Source organism: Marmota monax, unplaced genomic scaffold (genome assembly GCF_021218885.2).
Source record: "Marmota monax isolate L192 unplaced genomic scaffold, Marmota_monax_Labrador192_F-V1.1 WCK01_AAM20220418_F8-fsc00107, whole genome shotgun sequence".
NCBI lineage: Eukaryota > Metazoa > Chordata > Mammalia > Rodentia > Sciuridae > Marmota > Marmota monax.
Window position 1 is genome coordinate 1,709,585 of NW_026693761.1, and position 16,890 is coordinate 1,726,474.

Here is a 16,890-nt window from a genome sequence, read left to right on the forward strand (position 1 = left end):
GGATGCGCATGAGAACCTTATATTTAGCTTCACATACATTCTTGACATTAAAATCTCCTTGGCAAAATCCTCTCTTCCAGAGTTGAAATCTTTTTTTTTCTTTTTTTTTTTTTTTGGCTGACTGCTAGTGGAATCATTAAAATGTTCAGTATATTTTAATAGCACTCCATTCCTCATTATGGTATCAACTCAAAGGCTGCATGTTTAAGGTCATGGTGGCAATTTTTTCCATAAATCGTCATTTCAATTCCATCTGACCTTAGGGAAAGTATCTTTTTAGACAGAAATCAGACACACCATCTCTCTGAAAATTATTCTCTGAACATGAGGAAGCTGAATAATCTAGTTTTATGTCTACACACCAGTTTTGAAGACTGCTTTCTTCTCTGTCCAATCAGCTAAACTTGAGCAACCCTGGATGCTTTGAGTGGTTGAGAAGTGCTTTTCAACATTTCCTTTTAAATCAAGATGTGCCACAGAAGACCTACAGAATTGTTGCTAAAATAGCTGCCTGCACAGAAGCCAATTAACAGAGCAGAATCTGGCAGGTGTCCTAGACAGCAAAACAGGAGGCCCAGGTTCTCTTGACAGATGCTTTCAATCTCTGTCAAGTTCTGGTCTGCAAAAGACGTCACATGCCTACCTCATCCATCAGAAGATTCATAAATTGAAGAGAGGGTGCAGTGAGGGGCTTTGTGATCTTATGAACTCTGAATGCGATTTATAGCTGTTGTGATGCTCTGTTTCTCATGCCCTGAGAAGACTGGAGATCAGTAAGATAATGGGACAGATTGCTGCAGGATGAGATGCCATTAAAATGAAAATTGCCTTATATTAATGAGCTTCTGGAATCCTCATTTCCATGCATTTGCTTAGCTTGGGAAAACCTGATTTAAATATTATGGCAACAATAGTACTCATTAGTCTCATGACCTTGGGAGAATTATTTCATGCCCCTGGGCATCAATTGTCTTATCTGTAAGATGGGACCAAAATAAGGCTGGAGCAGAGGATCTTGGGGGCCCTTAAAGATCCAGGCTCTAATATTGCAATGGCTTAAAGTCCATCTGGAGAGGGAGCTTCTGGGATTCTCTCCCAAAGAAACCAGTGACTCAGTAACTAAAGCTTAGTCATTTGCCCTTTAGAGGTGTAATTTCCCTATCTATCACTAGGAACTCAGAGAAACATCATTTCCCAGGAAATAGTTTGAGCTCTTAGAGAAAATTAGAAGTTTAGGGTGATGGTGTCACTTTTTATAGCCTTTGATGGCCAAGTGGGACCAAAGAAGCTAGTGGATGGTATATAAATAAAGGTGCTTACTTCCCACGCTAAGATGTCAAAGAGGGTTACATTATCTCATAGCTTCAGGGACAGGTGGAAATTTAGGATAACAAGAGTAGATGTGCTTAATATACTCAGCCACACTATAGAAAATAAGTCTCTCCACTTTACTGAACTAAATTAAATATGAATGGTAAAAGCTTCTCTTCTTTCAGGGCATATGTGAAGCATAATTTAATTGAACTTGGATTTCATCAAGCCATATCTCCCATTCGTTTTCCCAAAGAAAATTATAATAAATTTTAATGAATTTCATTTGTAATTAATCATGAGAAAAAAGTGTCCCCCTTAAACCAGACCAATATGCAGCTTAAGCTTGCTTCCTAGTTTCATTCAGACAACTCTGTATACACACATACAGAAATGACCTTGCCTCCTGCTTTTACATCCACAACGTCAATCACAAATGCCTGAGTCTGCTGTGGACATAGGAAAACTAAAGCATTTTAATAGGAAACGAAGTGATCTGATCTTCTAAAATCCTCTTAAATAAGTTAGAGACCTGCTGGCAGCCACAGTTTTATTTTGTTTTCATCATGATTTGAATATACCTCATCTTATATGGAGAGCTACCAATGTTCCCTACGACTTTTCAATTGCATTTGATTGCAAAGAGTTGGCCCTAACTCTTTAGGGGGCCATCCTTTTTGGTTTTGGAAACATGAAAATCCTATGCCTCATTTCTCTGTAATCACATTTTAAGAATTCATTATCCACAACAGGGCTGGTTCAGTTAACACTTTAAAAGTGAGAGGGGAAGGGAGGGAGTATGGGGTTAGAAATGATGGTGGAATGTGATGGACATTATTATCCAAATTACATGTATAAAGACACAAATTGGTGTGAGTATACTTTGTGTACAACCAGAGATATGAAAAATTGTGCTCTATTTGTGTAATAAGAATTGTAATGTACTCTGCTGTCATATATAAATATTAAAAATAAAAATAAAAGTACAATTTCATTCTTATAGAATGTTCAAGGGATGAGGTCTTGGATCATCTAGTCTCATAGTTTTCTGTCTGCTTGGAGACTCCTGAAGTGAAATCAATGAATCCAAAAAAAGAAAAAAAAAAAAAGGCAAGGAAAGAAAGAAGACACAGAACAATTGAGACCAATAGGAAATATATAAGAAGATTGGTTTTATCCAAGTATATTAGTAATTATAACAAATGCAAAAAGATTCCATGGTCCAGTTAATAATCAATGATCATCAGACTAGATTAAAAACAAACAACAACTATCTATTATTCATAAAAGACATGCCTAAAGTATAAGGATAAAGAAAGCTTAAAATAATAGACTGGATCAAGACAGTCTATGGAAACAGTAACTAAGAGGTGATAATGACAAAGAATGAATAAATTTAAAGGCAAAAAGCAGTAGAGAAAAATAAGGATCATTCATTATGATAAATGGTTTAGTTTATTAAGATGAAATAGTAATTCTAAGTTTCTGGGCATTTAAAAAACATGGTATCCAAAACTATTATTTAAAAAGTTGTCAGACTATGGGGAATTTTATCACACTTAATTCCATTAATTAAAGCAGACCAAAAGTAAGAAGGGTGTGCACAGTTCTAACATTACGAACACAGGTAGAGCACCACCCTGCCACCCCAGAGTAGACATTCTTTTTTTCAAGCACATGTAAAGCAGTTACAAAAGTTGACCATACACTAGGCCATCAAACAAGATTGAATTCATACAGTCTAGTTTTTCTGATCACAATGCAATTATGTTAAAAGTGAGGAATAGAGAGAAAACTAGAAAAATCCCAGGGGTTTGGAAATTAGGAAATATGTTTCTAAATAGCATTGTCAAAGAAGAAAACATGAAAATCAGAAAACAACTGTACTGAAAGATAATGGCAATATATATATATATATATATATATATATATGTGTGTGTGTGTGTGTGTGTGTGTGTGTGTGTGTGTGTGTGATACAATATGTAAGGGGCAAGAAGAAAGATTCAAATCAATTAATAAAACATATCCCATGAAGTTAGAAAATTTCACAGTAAGGGAAGCAGAGGAAGAAAATAAAAAGAGCAGGAGTAAAATTAATGAATGAAAAACATAATGGAAAGGCCCTGCAAAGATATAATTCCGTTCTTGGATAAATAATTAAATCAATAAACCTCTGGTAAAACTGCAAAAAGGAAATAGAGAGAGAGAGAGAAGGAACAAATAAGCTGCATTTTTTGAAGGACATCACTATAGATCTTGGAGTCAATAAAGAGATAGTAAAATGATATTATAATTAAGCTTATGTGAAGAAAAATTAAAACTATAGATAAGTGGGACAACTTAATATATTAACTTAAGAAAAAAATATGATAGTATAATAACTACAAAAGAATGTGCATTCATTAGTGAATTCTACTAACATTCTAGATCAAAGCAGTTCCAATTTTATATACTCTTCAGAAAAATAGAAAAAAGGTGACTTTTAAGATTATTTCTGAGACTAGAAAAACCATAGCACCCAAACTCTACAAAGACATCACAAAAAAATAAAATTGCAAGTCTGTATTGTCATGAAAATTGATACAAAAATTCCAAATAAAATATTAGTAACCAAATCTAGCAAAATATAACAAAGCTAACATATATGACAACTGGACTCATTCCAAAAGTAGAATGTGGGCTTAAAATTAGAAAACCATGTAATCATTATATTAAAGGATTATAAGAGAAGAACAATACATTATCCACTTAATAAATACAGGAAAAGTGTCTAATAAAATTATTCAATCACCAGACATGATGAAAGATTTTTGCAAACGTAAACTTTAACCTCTAGATTTATCAACAAAAATTTTTAAGAAACAGTATAGCTAATGGTGAAATTTTGAAGGTGTTCCACTTGAAATAAAGGAGTTAAAAAAGGCCAGTATCACACTTTTAATCCACAATGTACTGAAATGCTAGCCAATGCAGTAAAGCCAGAAAAAAAAATGAGATAAAATGTAGGAAGATTGATAATAAATAATAAGAACTGGCATTATTGACACAAATATATAGAATTAATTACTAGAATCAATCAGGAAGTTTAGTAGTTGTGGATACAAAAATCAGTATTATTTCCACATAAGAGCAACAAATGAAAAATTAAACAATTTAAGTTGTTCTTTATAATAGCCTTAAAAGATGAGGCTTCTGGGGGAAAAGCTCATAAAGGATATAAATCTTTATGGAGACAATAATAGTATAAAAAATATCAAAGAAAACCTAATAAAATATAGAAATATATCATGATTAATTGTTTGGAAAATGAATATCATAAACTGATCAATTTCTCTCAAATTGACCTATAAAGACTCAGTCGGGTGCCAAAGTCCCAAAGGAATGTTCGTAGAACTTGGCAAAGCCATTCTAAAATGTATATGGGAGGGGAAGGGAGGCAGGATAAGAAGGGGATAGGAAGGGCAGCAGAATACAACAGACACTTGTTTGGCAGTATATATAAACATGGCTGTATAATCAACGTGATTCTGCAATCTGTACATGGGGGAATAATAAGAATTCATACCCCATTTGAAACAAATGTATGATATATGATGTGTCAAGATCAATGTAATGTTTTGAGCAACCAATAAATTTCTTTAAAAAATGTATATGGGAATGAAAATGGCCAAGAATACTCAAGGTACTTGATTACAAATAATAATAATAGTAATAATAATAAAGTTTGATAGACCACATATCAAAATTTGTCATGAAGCTATTCTATTGAAAGTTGTGGTATTTTTTCTAAAGTAGACAATTTAGCAAATTTTATGAGAATAGAGAAAAAGATGCCCATGCATAGGAAAATATGATTTTTTTCAGAGGTAGCATTACAGAGGAATGAGGAAATTGTTTTCTTTTCCAGTTGTCATGTATGTTAGCTTTATTATATTTTGCTAGATTTGGTTGCTAATATTTTATTTGGAATGTTTGTATCAATTTTCATGACAATACAGACTTGCAATTTTATTTTTTTGTGATGTCTTTGTAGAGTTTGGGTGCTATGGTTTTTCTAGTCTCAGAAATAACCCTAAAAGTCACCTTTTTCTATTTTTCCGAAGAGTATATAAAATTGGAACTGCTTTGATCTAGAATGTTAGTAGAATTCACTAATGAAGGCACATTCTTTTGTAGTTATTATACTACCAGATTTTTTTTCTTAAGCTAATATATTAAGTTGTCCCATTTATCTAAAGTTTCAATTTTTCTTCACATAAGCTTAATTATAATATCTTATATGTAAATACATGGTGCTAAGAAAATTGGGTGTTTTTATGGAAAAAATTTAAATGAAAGTCTATTGAATCATATATAAAACTGGTTCCAGGTAGATTATAAATCTTAATACAAAAGACAAAACAACTTTGAAGAAATAATATAAGACAATAGTATAAAAAATATCACAACAGAGGGACTGGGGTGGTGGCTCAGGGGTAGAGCGCTCGCCTAGCATGTGTGGGCCGTTGTTTTTGATCCTCAGAAAAAATAAAATAAAGGTATTGTGTCCAACCACAACTAAAACAAAATATTTTTAAAAAAAGATCACAGGGGAGGAAAAGATCTCCTAAAACATAAAGCCACTAATCAAAAAGGAAATATTGATAAATTTGATTACTTCAAATTAGAAACTTTTTTATCAGGACACCATTTAAAAAACGAAAAAGATAGACTATAGAATGAGAGTGATATTTGCATGTATTTTTTGACCAAGATCTACTATATATAATACATAAATACTCATGTGAATCAGTAGGAAAGAGATAGAAGACATTAAAAAAATGGGCAAGATCTTACTTTAGAAGAGAGGTTATCTAAATGGCAAAAAGCATGTAGAAAGTTGTTTAATCTCATTTTTAAAAATCAGGGAAATGTAAGTAAACTGCAATGTGATAGAAGTATGCACCCAGCAGATTGGGTGCATAGATTAAAAACTTGGACAATATCAAGAATTGATGAGAATGTGCAACATTGGAAAGTATCACCTTGTGCTGGTGGGAAAATAACTAGTATAACCATTCTGGATTATTTTGTAACATTAACTTGTAAAATTAAGGATGCATATTCCTTAAAACCTTGAAATTCCATTTTGAATGTACACCCAATGGGAATGTATAATTATGCATATCATAATATATGTGACAGAATATTCATAATAGTGTTGATTATTAGAGCCCTAGTTTAGATGAAAACCAGATGCCCATCAACACTAGAGTGAATTAATAAATTATGGCAAATTTAATACAATGCGATACTTTACAAAAACCACAAAATTAAAAAAACCACAGCTGCTTGCAACCACGTGAAAAATATCTCTGAAATAATGTAAAGGTAAAGGAGAAAGACACCAAGAAATGTCATGCAATTCCATTTATATAAAAATCAACACTAGCTAAAATTATACTGTTGTGTTTGGCAACCACACGTAAGTCATAAAACTCAAAAGCAAAGCCATAAAATGACTTTTTCTAGAAGTCCAGATAGGAGCACCTCTGTGGGAAGACAGAGATCAGCATTTGGGAGGAGACATACAATAGTGGGGCTGGCAGGGTTCTATTTCTTGCTCTCAGTGGCAGCCTCAGGGTGTTCACTTTATTCTGGAAGGAGTGCAGAGAAGAGAGCCAAACAGAAACAGGGAGGTGATCGATTGGGTCTCAGTTACATGCAAAAACCAGCAGAGACAGCTGAAAGATCCTTTTCTGCATTCAGAGCCATCATCTATCATTAGCATCCAATGATAGCAGAACACTGATGCCAACATTTTTCAAAGTCTGCAGAAACAACTTGGCTCCTCCACAGAGCCCTGGGAGTCAGTTCAGCAGAAATCAATACCCATCTTCTGTTTTCTTCTTGCCTGCCGATGTGTCGTGGAGCCCTTTAACTTGTGCTCCTGGCCTTCCATTCCATATCCATTCAAAGAATCTCTTCTCCTCTCCCACTTCTTTTGTCCCTTTCTCACCCGCAGGGTGGACCAGATGTATAGAACAGCTGCCAAGGTGTGCCCCAGAACAGAGCTGTATACGACATCCTTAAGGAGAGGGTTTTCCATATAAACAGGGAACTGGGGATAGCACAGGCCTAATCCTAACTAATCACCAACCATAGGTTCTTTGAGCCTGCAGTAGGGAATTGGGAGAAATATTTGGAATAAATGGCACAACTCACACATCGTCATAACTACCTGACACACTTTAATTGAGGCTGATTAAAGGGTTACAAACATGGCTTCATCATGAATCACCCAAGGAGTTAAAAAAAAAAGAAAGTACAGATTTCTAGATCTTCAACTGCAAAGATTCTGATTCATTGGTTTGAGAATAGAGAATGGAAATCTATATTTAGAGCAATCAAACTAGGTGACTGACATTGACTGACATACAAGTGGCCCTGGTGCATCTCTTCAATGGGATGCCACCAACCAAAAGCTCTTCAGGTTGTTTGAGCTCAAGTTACTCATGGCAGGTTTGCTTACATCCATCCAGTCCCATGGGTCCATCCTGACAGATGTGTTTTCCTAAGAGTCTAACTCCATTAGCTTTGTAACTATCCGAGTGTCTGTTGGTAAACTCAAGACAGCTCTCTCATTTGTTTTCTTTATGCTCCAGATTAAATGTATTTTGTCACAAAGATAGACCTTAGTCTAAAACAGTTCTGCATGCGTGGAGCTACCCAAAAGAGAGCCAAGTTAGGACATATGACCGTGTGCTTTATGTGATGTCTTGGAACAAGGAAAGATACCTCTGAAGGGGTATTTTGAGAGAGAGAAGATAACATGCCAATATAACACTGTATTAAAGCCCTCTGAAGGGGGCATCCTCAAAACTTTGGCCATGAAAAGAGCAAACAAGCCTTCTATGATTGTTTCTATGGATTAGATCCACTGATATTTGTTGTACTAACATTAAAACAAAACTATTTTTATGAATCATTTATAACTAATTAAAAACTCATATATTAACATAAATCTGTCTTATATGAAAAGTAACTGCATTTTCCAAAATAAAATATTTAGTGACAAGAGTGACATTGTTTTAACTTTTGGCAAATTTCTTAAAGCTTGGCTTCATAAAAGACAGCTGGATTTTCCTATCTTCTGCATTTAATCTGTTGCAACATGTTATTTTGATGGAAATACATAAAGAAAATGAGGTCTCACAAAAATACATAGTTAGCAGGGGGAAAAGAGTCTCTTAATCTGCTTCTGTACTTACTCTTTTGTGCTATCACATCCCATCCAAGGTCTGGGAAATTCCACTCCACTCGTGAGAGAATGAAAATGGAAAAGGCAACTAACATCTTAGTGCTATGAAAATAGCTTTGTCTTCACAGATCCCTGGAAAGGTTCTCAGAGACTTGGCCTCCTCCTGGTGGTTCTGGACCACACTTTAATAATTTTTTTTTTTTTTTTAAGAAAAGCAATGAGCCCGTTTGTTTTCCTGTATTCAGCCATTGCTGTAATACTGTGGTCTCAGGGCAAAGCCAAGGTAGATGAGGTGGGCAAGATAAGGATCCTTTATATCCATTTGCAAATCCGGGTGAGGCACTAACTTCAGCCAAAGCTGACTGAGACTTTCCTCAGACAACAATCACCTCAGTAAAATCATGCTGTAGCCCACAGGTCCTGCTCACACTAGCAGCTCCAGTATGGTCTAGGGCTGGAAATCAAAGGTTGCTTGGATTGAGGAAGAAAATGGTCAATATTCACCTCCAGATCTGTGGTGTTTGATAGGGTCCTGAAGGGGGCAACAAAGAACTGTCCTCATTTGTATTAGTGTGGGCCTGTGGGCCTCCCCAGACCTCCAGACTTCACCATCACTTTCTGTCCCCATCATTTGCTGCAGGTACACTAGCCTCCTTGCTGTGTTTCAAATATGTTCAGCACAAACACACTTGAGGCCTTAGCAGATTTCTTCCTTCCCTGAGAATATATTTCCTCCATGTATCCTCTTCCTTGTTTTCTTCAAACTTTTGCCCAAATGGCACATTTTAAAGTGAGGCCACTGGACTACATTGTTTAATACTGCAAATGCCAGCCCAGCAATCCTGATCCCACAGACCATTTGGGCTCTTTTTGTTTGTCTATTGGTTTTTGATTGATTGTTTTTTTTTTTTTTTTTTTTTTTTTTTTTTGCGGTAGCATTTATCACCTTTTATCATACACCAAAATTTACTTACTGGTTGTGTGTATTATTTATTGCCTTTCTCCCATGAGACAGGAACTTTTGTCTTTTCTGTTCACTGCTTATATCCTCAAGATCTAGAACTGTGCCCAGAATGGAATAAGTGCCATAAATGTTAGTTTAATGAATGCACAGGTAAGATTTACACATGGAGGGATAGAAGACTCATCAACTTCTGACAAACAGCCTGTTCCCAAGGGAAGGAGGAGCCAAAGCTGAGCATGCCCAATTTATTCCCCCCAAATTCAGGACACAAGTTTAAGCAATTCCTCCTCCCATAGCTCCATAAGGAAAGGAAACTTCAAGAATAAAAAGAAAAGCTGGGTTTGGTGGTGCACCCCTATAATCCCAGCCACTCAGGAGGCTGCAGCAGGAGGATTGCAAGTTTGAAGCCAGCCTCAGCAACAGCAAGGTGCTAAGCAACTCAGTGAGACCCTGTCTCTAAATAAAATACAAAATAGGGCTGGGGATGTGGCTCAGTGGTCGAGTGCCCCTGAGTTTAATCCCTGGTACCCCCCCCCAAAAAAAAAAAAGAATGGAAAGAACCTACCATCAACATTCCCCCACTGTTTGCTCTCCACTCTTAAGGCTGGGGTCAGCCAGGGGTGTGGCGATTCTCAGAGAAGATCCAGAGTTCTGTCAAGACCATTCTGCTTCCCCTTCATCAGGGACTCCCAAGAGCCAACCAATGCACTTGTGCTATGCTTTTGCCTGAAGTTATTAATCTGTATGTCCATCTCCTTTTCATTCTTACAGCCCTCTACCAACTACGCAACCAATTGCTAGTACTGTGTCCCCTCCATCTGAAATGCCTTCTGTGACTTCTCTTTTCCTGACTGGATACAGCTCCTTTGGGGATTTTTCTGGAACCATGAATAAAGAAGTTAGAATTTATGCCCAGAGAATTTTTATGTGGGTCGGAAATTTTGATTAATTAAATCCATTACAAGCCTAGAAATCTATTCCCCATTCCATTTCTCTTTTCTAATTATGTCCTTGTACACTAGCTAGTACAGTAGGATGACCATATATCCCAATTCACCCCAAACAGTCCAGATTTTTTACCTGGTGTCCCAGCATAATTATTAATACATCCACCTTTCTCTCTCAAACTGTTCTAGTCTGGGTGATAAATTATACGGTTACTTTAAATATAGATCATTATATGTTCTACAGTGAAATTCAATGGCAATATTAAGATGCTTCAGTAATAAAATGCCAATTATAAAATGTCCCAAATTTGAATATAAGCCCCTTCTCATCATGAATTTTCTTGGAAAAAAAATTAAAGTTCAATGATGAAATTCAATGATTAAGTTAAAGTACAAAGATATTAAAGCCCAATATCATATTCTCTTTCCCTTGTGATTTAAAGTTCAAAGAAAATTAAAGCCCAAAATTCATCCCTATTTCTTATTCAACTCACTGTTGCTTTTTATGTCCCAATATTCAAGACATACACCAAATGTTGGAATTAAGGGGTCCAAACATAGGCTCTTGCTTCCCTATGAGAGTCTTAAACATATTACAAAATAAAACAAAGTATGGCAGAGGGGAGATTAGAACAACACTTGTGTTACTAACAAATGCCACTTGTGCATACAGGCATGAAAGCCTACTTATAATAGACCCTTAGTCTGGTCTGGTTAGTACATACAGCTTCTATTCACCAGTATCTGTATTCCACCCCTCATCTGAGCACAACTATACTATATATCTCTCAGCCTCTCTTGTAATCCTGTGATTGGCCTATGTGTTAAGTTATGTGTCTGACATAACCATTGTGATCTTGTGATTGGGTTTTAGCAAATGGAATATGGAAAAAGTCACGTGTACCCTCAAGCATGGGCCATAAAAATCTTCCCATGAGTGTTTTTTTCAATCTGTAAGCTGAATGGAGAGGAGTCTATTCCTTAAAAAAGGACAAAATCACAATATGGAAGAACCCTGTATCTCCAAAATATGTAAAAGAACCTATCTCTACCATCAACCCACATTGAACAGTAACATGAGTGAGAAATAAAGATTTGTTTTTGTTAAGCGGCTAGATGGGAGTCATTTGTGGCAGGAAGTCTTAGCCTGTTTTTTGTTTGTTTTGTTTTATGTATGTATGGTTGTTTGTGTTTTTTTGTTTGTTCTGTTTTGTTTTTGCAGTACTGAAGATTACTCAGAGCCTTACACATGCAAGGCAAGCAATCTAGCTAAACCCCTAGCCCTGTTTTCTATTACTGTAACAAAATACCTTAGACCAAGTGCTTTCTAAAGAAAAGAGGCTTACTTAGTTTACAGTTTTGGAGGTCCAAGAACATTGTGCAATATCTGCTTTTAGTGAGGGAGGGCCTCATGGAGGATGTCATCCGTCACATGGTGGGAGCAACTATGAGACAGAAAGGTCACAAGGCACGGGTAGAAGCAAGAGAGGGAGCTGAGGAAGTCAAACTTACTTTATAACATCTGGGTCTCGTGGTAACCAATCCAGTCCCATGAGGGTGAAAACTTACTCCTGATAAAGAAGGCCTTAATCAATCTTAAAATCCCAGTCACTTATCTGAAAAGTCCAACCACCTCAATACCGTTACACTGAGACCCAGCTTCCAGCACATGAATTTTTGACAGACAAACCATACCCAAACAATAGCATAACTGTTAGCCTGTGCTACTTGATATACTCACTAAAACCTGAAAGCTCTGACCCAGGCCATGTTTTCCTGTGGCAGAGGGATTGCTGCCTAGGTGAGACAGAGAAACAGAGGAAGACATTTGCATGCTATGGATAGTCCACACCATGACAAAGAAGTTGGTTTTCAGTATTACAGTCCCACTTTAAAACAATCAGGTTAAGCACCATTCCCTCTGGTAGGAATGACAGAGCCTCTTCCTAGAGGCAAAACTCATCGGCCCCATGTGAAAGGAAACAGCTCCCCACCAAAAATGTGTCTTCTTTTTGTGTATCTCTTTTCCTGATCTTTAGAAATCTTTCCCTTTGCTCCCCACCTAGAATCTATTTGCTCCTTCCCAAGACATAATCTCTCCTAGCTTCCTTAGCAGCTGAAAAGCAGAGGGAGCTACCTTTGTTCCCTCAGATCAGCCCATGAAAGCCAACCGCCCAGTCTCTTTGGGCAAGGGTGAATGACTGTTACCCACTTGAATCAAAGTGTGAAATATGATATGTCAAGAACTATGTAATGTTTTGAACAACCAACAATAAAAATTTTTAAAAAATAAAATAAATTAAAAAAAATAAAGGAGAACCCGCCCTCCTTGACCACTTTCCTCACATGGTCCACATTGCAGAATCCACAAAGGCTCATTTCAGCAGACAGAACAGGAAGTCCTTGGTGTGTTCTTAAAAAAAAAAAAAATGACACATCCTTACAATCACCAGGGAAGTTTATGCCCTTCCCTGAATCCAAATTCCAGAGTCATCTCCTATTCACCCATCTTCTTATCCTGCTTTTATCTGAAATGGAGAGAGAAAAGCTCAAATTACTACCAAAGCAAAAACAATGTCAGGGCAAACCCAATTCACTAGGCTTGCCATACCCCAGTTCCATATCAAGGGACACTGTGCTGCACAGTGTCCCTTAATCTTTCTTAGACCCAAACTTGACCCCATGTAGCCTAGCATCTCCTGACCAAAATAAATTAGATAGAGGTGGACACCTTATCCATGGGTGTCCATTCATAGACTAGTGGACAAACTATGGCCAGGAGACTTAGTCCATGAATGGGAACAGAAACCTGAGTTCATGGTAGAGGATTTAAATGGAAGAGATCACAATGAAGCCTCTTAAGCCCATAAGACAGCAGGACCAATGAGTAAGCAGGGGAAGTCAGCTGACAGAGAAAGGACAATGGTGACATTACACAGAGGAAATGGCAATGATGAGAAGGAGCAGGAGGAGGTGTTGAGAGCCACAGCCGAAGGGGCCCCAGCAAACTTTCAGACTGCCAGCTGATGATTGGCTCACAGCGGCCCCAGAAAATTCTAGCTGATTGGCTCCTCTGCGGTGATGCTCATTGGGCTGTTTCCCCGCCCTTTCAGACTAGGGAGCTGCTCATTGGGGGACCTTTTTTGGCTCCGCTCACGCGACCCAGCCAATCGGCCTCAAGAGCAGGAAGAGTAGGGGAGTTTGAGAGGCTTGTGGGAAGCCGGTGGTGGCAGTTGGGCTCTGAAGGTTTTTCCTGAGGAGCTGTTTTGTTTGGCGTGTGTGGTTCTAAAAATAAAGTTCGTTTCTTTTGACAAGTGGCTCCTGAATTGTGCCCAGCCAGACTGCGGCAAGGAGGGAAAGGGGGAGGGAGAGAGAAGAGAGGAGTAGAGAGAAAAAACATAGTTTGAAGGAACCCACCCTTGAAGGTATCTTGGGTCAAGACAATTGTTCCATTCTTTAAGTATCGATCGTTATAAAAACCCCCTTTTTCTTCCACCTGACTTGAGAAGGTCGCTGTGCTTTGTCTCACAAAAACAACTCACTTCTTCAATTATACAATCAGACTGTGATGAGGGCTGCTTAAGAAACCGTGATCATTTGGGCTTCTTCCTCTTCCTGCCTAGAATACCAGATGCTTTGAGCTACAAACTTTGGAAAGAAAGTCTGAACAAATAATAGAGTGTTTTGCAAGGTTCCTACTTTGGAAGAAAGGAAAATAAGGTAGGTGATCCTTGTGATATCCTTTAGATTACTACTAGGTTTGAAGTTTACAGTAATGGAAAATCTACCCACGACAAAACTCGTTCCAAATTGAAAAATGTTATGGGCCACATGAGGAAACAACAGGGGTTTCTTCAAGAACATCCTGCTGCTGGTGATAAATGAGTTTAACTTTCTCTTCTGCTGGGAAGGGGATAGCTCAAGCATGTCCTCAGTAACACCCTTCCAACCAGGAAAGAAATAGATTCCTTCCACTGTGGGATGTTGAGGTCTAGGAGAGACACTTCCAAGCAAAGATAAAAGAGGTTCTAAGTACAAGAGCCCATATACAAGCACTGCTGATCATCAAGACCAATGAATGCCTTCAAGAAAGGAGAAGATAATTGTAAAGACAACAGGCTTCATGAACCCAACCTCCAAGGCAATGTGAATGGGAGCGGGGACAGAAGAGGAGACTTATTTTCAAGCTAAGCTTTGGAGAGGATGTCAAAATGGCAGGTGGAAAGATTGGGAGATGTGGATCCCCACATGAGACAGAACATCCCAGCTGATGCTTCACAAAAACCTGGTACTTGCTGATTCTCCCTGAACCCATTGGTTGCTGTTTTAGGAAAGGGTTAGGGCTATTTGGAGGCAGGAAGCCAGAAGCTGGAGAGGATAGGCAATTGGCCAACTCAGCTCATCAGCCTAGACTGCAGGCCTGGGGGCAATGCTGGGGAGGCACCTCCAAGTCCCCAGGACCCATAAGGTCATAGCTGTGAAGTAGGGTCATCCTTCTTCCTGGAGATTTCTGGTATTGCTCCCAGGAAAAAGGATAATTGGGTTTTCTCTGGAAATGAGAAAAAGGACATTAACAGAACTATAGTTTATTCAACAATCTGTCTTAAGAAATTATAAAGCAAGTGGCTTCCCTTGATCAACAGTGTCCTTGTCCACAGTGTCCCCAGCTGAGTTTCAGAATAAATTCAAAAACAGTGTGGCATCCAATTAAAGAGTTCACCTGTGAAAAGGAAGCCCTTCAAACCCCACATAAAGAGCAAAATAATGACACATACCTACTTATCTCAAGTGGAGAAAGCCCAGTCTGTTTTATTAAAAATATTCAATCTTTAAAATCAATAACATGGGAAGCTTTAAGTTGAATGATCTCTGCCTCCTCAAAACCAAAGAAGTTAATGAGGAAATCAAATGAGATGAGTCTAAGACCAACAGTTCAACTAATCAAACAGCCAAATAATCCAGCACACATAGTAGAACCGTGGAATGTTATTAATTAACCCCTGGTGACTTCTCTTTTTTCAAGAGCAAGGCATCAGCAGAAGAAAGGCAAGTTTAAGAAGCTCAGGGAAACCAGCCCTTTCAGCTCTAGCCAGAGAGAGAGTGGTACAGACCTGGAACCCCTGTTCCTTGTCTACTAGAAAGCAGTCCTGGGAGTGAGGGACCAGGGGCCAGCAGCCCCCAGAACACCAGGATGCTTCCTTAAGACATCTGGCCTATCACTCTCTATCCTGCAGGCTCACCTAAACAGCTCTGACCCAAATGGAGTTAAAATTGAAGTTGAGAACCCCAGCATCCCTGACCAATGAGGGTTGGGACCTCTCGGCAAAGTGGAATCCCCAAAGTTGAGGTGAGGAATGAGATCTGGGCATTCAGCTGCACTGGACTGAGCCCAGTAGTGTTCACACTTGCCCAGCAGAGAGCACAGAGGGAAAAATCTGCTCCATGCATGACAGAGAACTCACACTAATGGAAGAAGGGGCTGGATGCACAATCTTGGCCCAGTAGCAGACACTTGCTCCTCATAGACAGGCAACTCTGGAAGTGTTTTGGTACTGGTCACTTGTGTCCCGCAGTACAGTTTTTATGGACTCTAGTTGAAACCCTGGGGCAGGAGAAGACAGGTTCCCTTCAAGTCTGTTAAGCAAGAGGAAAGTCTTGACCTTCACTATCAAAACATAATAAAGATGGAGAAAGAGGTGCTGTTGACTTGACAAAGACCTGGATGGGAGTGGCCCAGAACAGGAGTGGCTTCCTGTGCACAGGGGCGCCAGTGGGAAGGAGACCAGTCCTCCTCAGGAACTAGAAAGACACAGCACACACAGCACACACTGGTTACTACTGACGGTGAAGTTTTCAAAGAAATGACTCCCACAATCTCCTCCAGGGAATGAGGCACAACTTGCCATCCTCCAAGGCAGGGCAGTAACAAATAAGACTACTAATGGACCATAACCTCTAGAAAGCACTAGGGAGAAAGTATCCTGCATTACCAGGTGCAGAGAAAAATCAGTGAAGCCTGGATTAGACAATAAAACAATTCAAGTGAAACAACAAAATGATTCAAAGGGAGAAAACACAGGCCCAGTCATTGATAACACTTTAAAGTGATTATTCCAAAATGCAAATTTAATGACCTCAGATTCTGTTTCAAATCTTTGACAGTTCTCCAATCCCATGTGCCTTGCCTTAGCTCAGACATAATTAACTACTACTGGGATTATTGCAATAGACCCAACTGCCAGCCTCACCTCAAACCTCCCCACATTATTGCTTTCAGAATAATCTGTATAAATAAAAATTCATCACAGCACTCCTCACATCTGGAAACATTCTTGGTTTCTGACACCCTGGAGGCTAAAGTCTAACGACTGTGTAGGTGTTATCACTCTTCACGTATTCATTCATTCAACAAATATTTATTGAGTGCC